The sequence below is a fragment of the Impatiens glandulifera genome, unplaced genomic scaffold, assembly GCF_907164915.1.
Source record: "Impatiens glandulifera unplaced genomic scaffold, dImpGla2.1, whole genome shotgun sequence".
Lineage (NCBI taxonomy): Eukaryota > Viridiplantae > Streptophyta > Magnoliopsida > Ericales > Balsaminaceae > Impatiens > Impatiens glandulifera.
The window spans coordinates 83,936-90,873 of record NW_025919153.1 but is presented as its reverse complement, the minus strand read 5'-3'; positions in this window follow the sequence as shown (position 1 = coordinate 90,873).

Genomic DNA, 6,938 nt, shown 5'->3' with positions numbered 1-6,938 from the left:
TCTTCTCACCTTTGCTCAAAAGAATAAAATTCTAGTCCTCCAATCGAATTGTTGTTCTCCTCATCTATTCTAGTTTGATCCTTCTCGGGAATCCTAATTCTTGCTTTTCTTTGAAAATGTTGCTTTATGCCTTGCAGTTCTCTTCGATGCATTTCAATGCCTCTTAGTGCTTTTCGATGCCTATCAATGCCTCTTAATGCTTTTCGATGCCTTATCTTTGTCAAGCATCTCATGAATAGGATTAGACCCTATACAAATCGATTAAGATGTTCTCACACAAGCAAAAGAGTTCTAAACTCAGAACGAAAACGTAGCAATCCTTCAAACATCATATGGCCAATTACTTAGGAGTAGAGACTGTCTGTAAAGACATGCGTATAGGACATAGCGCCGTAGGACCTTTCCTAATACGTAACCAAACACCGGACTCTTAAAATGAATCTCTGATTTTTCTTTTTCTTTAGTTTGTTTGGGAAGTAAACTAAAGTGGCGACTCTCAAGTCAATTAGATTGATACATTTGCGAGTGTATCGATTTAAAACCTGTACGGGCCAATTCAATTCAAAAAAAAGGGGAGCGTATGCCAATTAATTAAAAAAGGGGCATACGCGCCAGAAAATGGAAGGGAACGAAAATGAACGCGTACAGAAAACTGGCGACTCTGCTGGGGATTACCTAAGATGTTTAGCTCAAAATATGTAGTTGGCCAAACTACCACAAAAATTCCGAAGGATGTTACGTTTTTAACTTCACAACATTTTTTGCTTGAGGGTGTGAGAACCCGTGAACAATGTGAATTTTGTATTCACATTTGCTTGATTGTTTGTTTGTTCAAATTGCATGCGGTAAAACCCGACAAATCTCAACGCTTTTAATTGAAGGGGTGTGCAAACAGAAGCGTTGTCATAAACACTTTTTGCACATGAACGGGTTCAAATTGCTCAAACGATACTTCAAAGTCGTGTAGTCAAGGAGTATCTATAGGATACTAACTACACCGACATGATGTGTGCCCAAAAATGTATCGCTTGAAACACTGAGATACATTAGTCTCTCCCATCTTACTTCTTCTTGATTATAGCGTTCTCCACGCTGTAAGCCAACCACAATGTGATAAAAAAGGGTGACGATTGTGTTCATACGTAAATGTGAATCTGTTTCAAAATAGAACTCCTAACGCGAACAAGAAATTTAATCGAATGCTTGTTCATTCAGGATCTTCTATTCATTCACAACGGCACCTCGAAGAGACCCTTCAATTGGACGATTCACCAAGTCTACAAACCCAATTCCCGAGATGGCTGAAACTCTCTATTCGGGTCCCAACCTCTTACTGTTGCGAAGTCGCAGGACATGCGTGATATGATGAAGAACACGATGCTGGTGGTCACCCGACTCTCTGAGAATGTGGACGTCATCAGCGCTAACTTGCTAAAAACCACAACTGATCCTACTTCAGCCACGGTAGCCCAACCCGTCGCTCCTTCACCTCCAGGTGCACGGCGAGACATTCCTACCACAAATCCAATCCCGCTGGAGGAGCAACCCCAAGGTATGCGTCACGGCAACACTCGAGCAACAAATCGTGTTCGTCATCCTTCTGTCGTAGATTATGGTTCCCATTCCGAGGAGGAAAAAGAAGAGGGATCATCATGGTACGGTGACACTGATGATGAAGACGCTGACAACCATAGTCGTGCCTCGCTGTCCACCAACAAAGAGAGTTCTTCTTGCCGTAAAAAACGAACTCAAGTTGCTCCCGCTGTGAATCATACCGCAGCTTTTCAATACCCGCCGGAGAACCACGCTATGATGTCCAATCTCGCCGACGCCTAGGAAAAGATGCAGGCGCAACTGAATCGGATTTCTCAAGGGGTGCCCAAAAGATTGTTCAAGATTGGGAGAAAGGTCTCCGCGAGTCCGAGAAGGGGACCGTTCCCCATGACTTACAATTGACAGATATCGGTAAATTCACTAGAACCGAAGACCCAACCCTGATCTTCGATAATTACATTGATGCAATGGTTCCTCTACACTTAGACATGCTAACCCTGCTTCGTCTATTCTCTCGATATTTGACCGGGAAGGCATTGAGGTGGTACCTGCGGAACCGAATCTCACGTTACACGACTGTCAAAGAGCTGGGGGACGCCTTTGCGGAAATATACAAGATGTATATTTCTCAAGAAATCACAGAAAGGGATCTAAAGTACATCAAGCAAGGCGAGAAGGAGACGTTTGAATCATTCCTCAATAGGGGGAGGGCAACAGTGTCCGACATTGACACCCCGCCTTCGGAATAGGACCCTAGAGGAAAATTTCAGCCGCCATGGGAGGGACCTTTCATCATTAAGCAGATCTTTTCAGGTGGAGCTGTTCGCCTCGCCACTCTCGATGGCGATGAGTGTTCATCACCCTTTAATGTTGACACGCTCAAGAAATACTATGCATGAGATAATGAAATCAACGTCATGGTTTTGATTTGTTTCAAAAAAATATAATAATAAAAAAATCAAGGGGGTTTTCTCATTTCACGTGTTCCATGATTGTCAAAGATGTTCCAAATGAGGTGAATACCTAAGCCCATTTGCTTTCTACAAAGGGCATTTTCGGAAAATGCATATCATGAGTTCAACATCTTTTTTCTCTGCATTTGTATGCAAGCATGCATTTCATGACATTGTCTTCGAACCCCTAGTTTCTATACTAGGGGCATTTTTTTTTGCAAATGCATTTAAAAAAAACGAAAAAAAAAACTTTCAACGTGATTGTTAAAGGTCAAGTTTCTAAGAAAAAAAAACATATTGAGAACCTATTAGCAAGCACGCTAAGAGAATTTCTTTCATTTTCCTTTCAGTCCATTGCACTTAGAATTGAAGGAAGAACCATTGAACTATCTTTGGACTTGATTCCCCATCCTCAAGGGATAGGTAGGCAACCTATCAAATAGGTTCGGTCAAACAATCATTCAAAACATTTTTATCCTTAGTGTGAAGAAGACAGCGATCTCTGTTTTCATGAACCAACAAGGACATTATGAAATGAGTAAGCGTTAAGACCAATTCTTAACTGAGGACTGTTTCCAAAAGCGATTTCGATGTCTTTCTAAAAGACTCACGTAGGGAAGTCTTGTCTGTCAACTGCCTTCAAAGATACCTTGCGATTGTTGAAAAATCTTTTTTTTCAAACCCTTTGAGACATAGCAGAACCCGAACCTAACCTGAAAGCTGAGTGGATTAGGAGAATTGTCTGGCTTCGCGAAAAGATACACGCTCAAAAGAAAGAAATCAAGGAACAAAGTATTCATCAAAAGGTTGAGACCTTGAAATCACCGCTGAGCGATCTTGCTAGGTGTATCGATTCGGTCAGATATACCGATGATGCTAAAAAAAATCAACGAGCAAAGTATTCACTAGGGGAATTTTTAAAACAAAAACAAAAAAAACAAAAAAACATGCATTCACATTTTCAAAGCCCTGTGCAAGCTGCTTCATTGTATTTGCATCACAGAGGTTAAATGCCCTAGTCTTGACTAGGGGCATTTTTTTTTAAAAAAAAACAACAACTTGCATTCATATCTTCAAGCCCCGTGCTGATTGTGTCCTTATCTTTCACATCATGTGATCAGAATACTCTAGTCTTTGCTAGAGCCATTTTCAAAGTTCTATGCTAAACTCCGATCTGCTCTTGCAGTCGGAGGGGCGATTGACTTCTTCATAGCCATTCATTGGAGAACCCATGCTCTGATCTGCTCTCGTAATCGGGGAGACGATTGTTTTCTTCATTGCCGTTCAACGGAGAAAACCCCTGCTCCGATCTGCTCTTGCAGTCGGGGAGGAGATTGTTTTCTTCGCTACCATTAATTGGAGAAGACCCGAACTCCGATCTGCTCTTGCAATCGGAGAGGCGATTGACTTCTTTATATCCATTCATTGGAGAAAACCTCTGCTCCGATCTGCTCTCGTAGTCGGGGAGGCGATTGTTTTCTTCATTGCCGTTCAACGGAGAAAATCCCTACTCCGATCTGCTCTCGCAGTCGGGGAGGAGATTGTTTTCTTCGCTACCATTAATTGGAGAAGACCCAAACTCCTATTTCTCTTGCAGTTGGAGGGGAGATTGACTTCTTCATAGCCATTCATTAGAGAAAACCCCTGCTCCGATCTGCTCTCGCAGTCGGGGAGGTGATTATTTTCTTCATTGTCGTTCAACAGAGAAAACCCATGCTCCGGTCTACTCTCGCAACCGAGGTGGCGATTGTTTTCTTCGCTTCTATTCATTGGAGAAAACCCCTGCTCCGATCTGCTCTTGCAGTTGGGGAGGCGATTGTGTTCTCCATCACCAATCGTCGCGAATGTCATCGTTTCGGTGTTTACACGAGCAAAAACAAAAAAAAACAAAAATAAATTTTTTTTTTAAAAAAACGAAAAAAAAGTCTTATGGATGTTTGAAGCCACAAGGATCCTCCACGGATTTTGGCATGTTGTCTTCTTCATCGAGACTATCTAGGACTCGATGATTTCAATCCTTTGAAGACAAAGGGTTGTGTTGCTTTGTTGAAGAGTACCCCCGGAGGGGTATATAGTTCTAGAAGGTCTCAACGGACGACTATTTTGTCGATCGGTGAACCTAGGAGATTACATTCTGAGTCATAAGAGTTCCTTGATGAGGATATACGACGGAGGCTTGTTAACTGATTCCTAAACTGACAGCCTATGAGCTTTATCATTGTGTTTCCCTTGTTTTGCAGGTTTTTACTTGTGAACTTTTACTCGACGAGAATTCACACGAGATCAACTATGAAAAGATGGCTCATGACAATCTATTATTGAATCTGAGCATGACAAGACGCTTTCTTCCCAAAATTCCTATGTAAGCTTTGATACGAAAGTTGTTCTAATGTCTCATTCTCTCTTACAGGTGCGCCACGAGGATCGTTGCATGGCTCATGCCTCTGGTTTCTTCATATGTGAATGAGCTAAACGAGAAAAATCAATGAAGAACATTGTCAGGTTGTATCTTTCTTTTCTTTTTCATTCATTCAGCCCGGGTAAAAAAATGCGGCGCCTATTTGTTCAGGCTTGGACACACGTTTTATGAAAACATGAGTTTTTTTTTCTCCAAACTCTGTCCAAGACACCACATTTTTACACCCTAGATACCTAAAAAAAACCCGGCCCGAAATAATACTCATGTTTGTTTATTGAACCGGGAAAATAAAAATAGAAACACCTCGTGGAAAACCGACTTAGAAAAGCTTAAAAAATAACGATTCAAAGGTCGAATATCATAACGACTCTATTTTCCTAACCCGTGACACGTTCAGGTTGTACGTTTTGAAAAATCTTGAATTTTGAGTGTAATGTTACTATTTGAAAATTTGTGCAGAAGTGCTAGAAAAGAGGGAAAACAAGAGAACGGGTCAACCCGAGTCAACCTGCCAACCGACGAGTCAACCTGGGTCAAATAGGGATCAAGCACGTGCCAAGAAGAAGTGGAAAAGAGTAGACTGGTCTTCTAAAGTGGGAAATTCAGATTATTTGAAAAGTGAGTTATTTGAAAAGGGGATATTTGGAAAAGAAAATCAAGAATCCTTAAGTTTGAAGTCTCCATGGAGCTTCCATTGGAACCCTAGACTTCATGAATTAGAAATAGAAATTATCTTGGATGCTTTAAAAATAGAAATTAGTCATCTTTCATATGGTGTAGCCCAATCTCCCATTTGTGCCCTATATCTAGACGAAATCTGGTCATGAGTGGAAGGTGTTCCTGAAAGGTTTAAACCAAACACCCTTTCACTTAAAAATTCCTAACTTGATCTGTGATTGATGGTTTTGAATAATTCAAGTTGGGTTGGAAATATAACTCGCATATCTTTCCAGTGGCACCATTCCCGAACCGTGATTCGAAGTTTAAGGCCCTCATTCGATCTGTACAAGGGAAGCAGTACTACCGATTCAAATCCTAGGAGCCAGTTGAAACTATGTTGCACTTCCAAAAATCATATATTTTTAACCAAAGATCCATCTTCGGTGTATGAGATACCTTTAAAAAGCCCTTTGAATTTTCTTTCCAACGATACCAAATAGTTCTCCCAGTTCTCCCTAAATCTCAGTCCAAGTCTCCTGAAACGAAGGTTATGCGTGAATTGGCACGTTTCTGTGAGACTAGTCTCCTGACCAACACGGACGATTTCGTGAGAAAAGGAGAACATGGGGATGTAGGAAAGAGTATTTCCTTTCCAATGGTAGTAACCTCATTGTGGGAAAAGCTCTGTGCACAAAGTTATGGGCTATTAAAGTTATGAAAGTGAAAACCGCGGGATTGAAAAGATTGAAATGGAGGGGTGACTTTAAAATATCATAACTTTGGATAGGAAGGTCCGTTTGGGTTCATTGAAAAAGGAGATTCACGTTCGTGATGTTAAGAATTGACCATAAAATTTTCACAATATTTTGAGCAAAAATGAGGTCAGGAAGATTTATTTGGGATGATGGTGCAAATAAAGGGTAGGAAAAAACGGGAATAAAAAAAAAGTTGAAGAAATATATATATTTTTTTTCCAAGCGTGCCCTTAATTTTATGGCGTATTTCCGATTTAACCCCTGAAGTTAAGAGGAGCGTTTTTTTTTCAGCTGAAAAAAAGGGAGATCGGTTAAGAAGGAGGCGGTTTTGAAGGGCAGTTTTTTGGAGTTTGATTTTTCAGTTCCAATCGAATTCTGGAGAGGGAGAATCGAATGATCTAAGAGGAGATCTGATTCCTTTCTCAGTCAAAGAAAAAAGGACAAACATAAAAAAACATGCTTGCTACCTGTAATTTTGCTAAAACTACACGACGAAGAACAAGCTAACAATTCATCCATGGAAGTATTGTGATTCCTGGCCTCGTGTGTCGCGTGGGAAGATCAGGAGTTGTATTAGAAGCCTACAGAAGAAGAAGG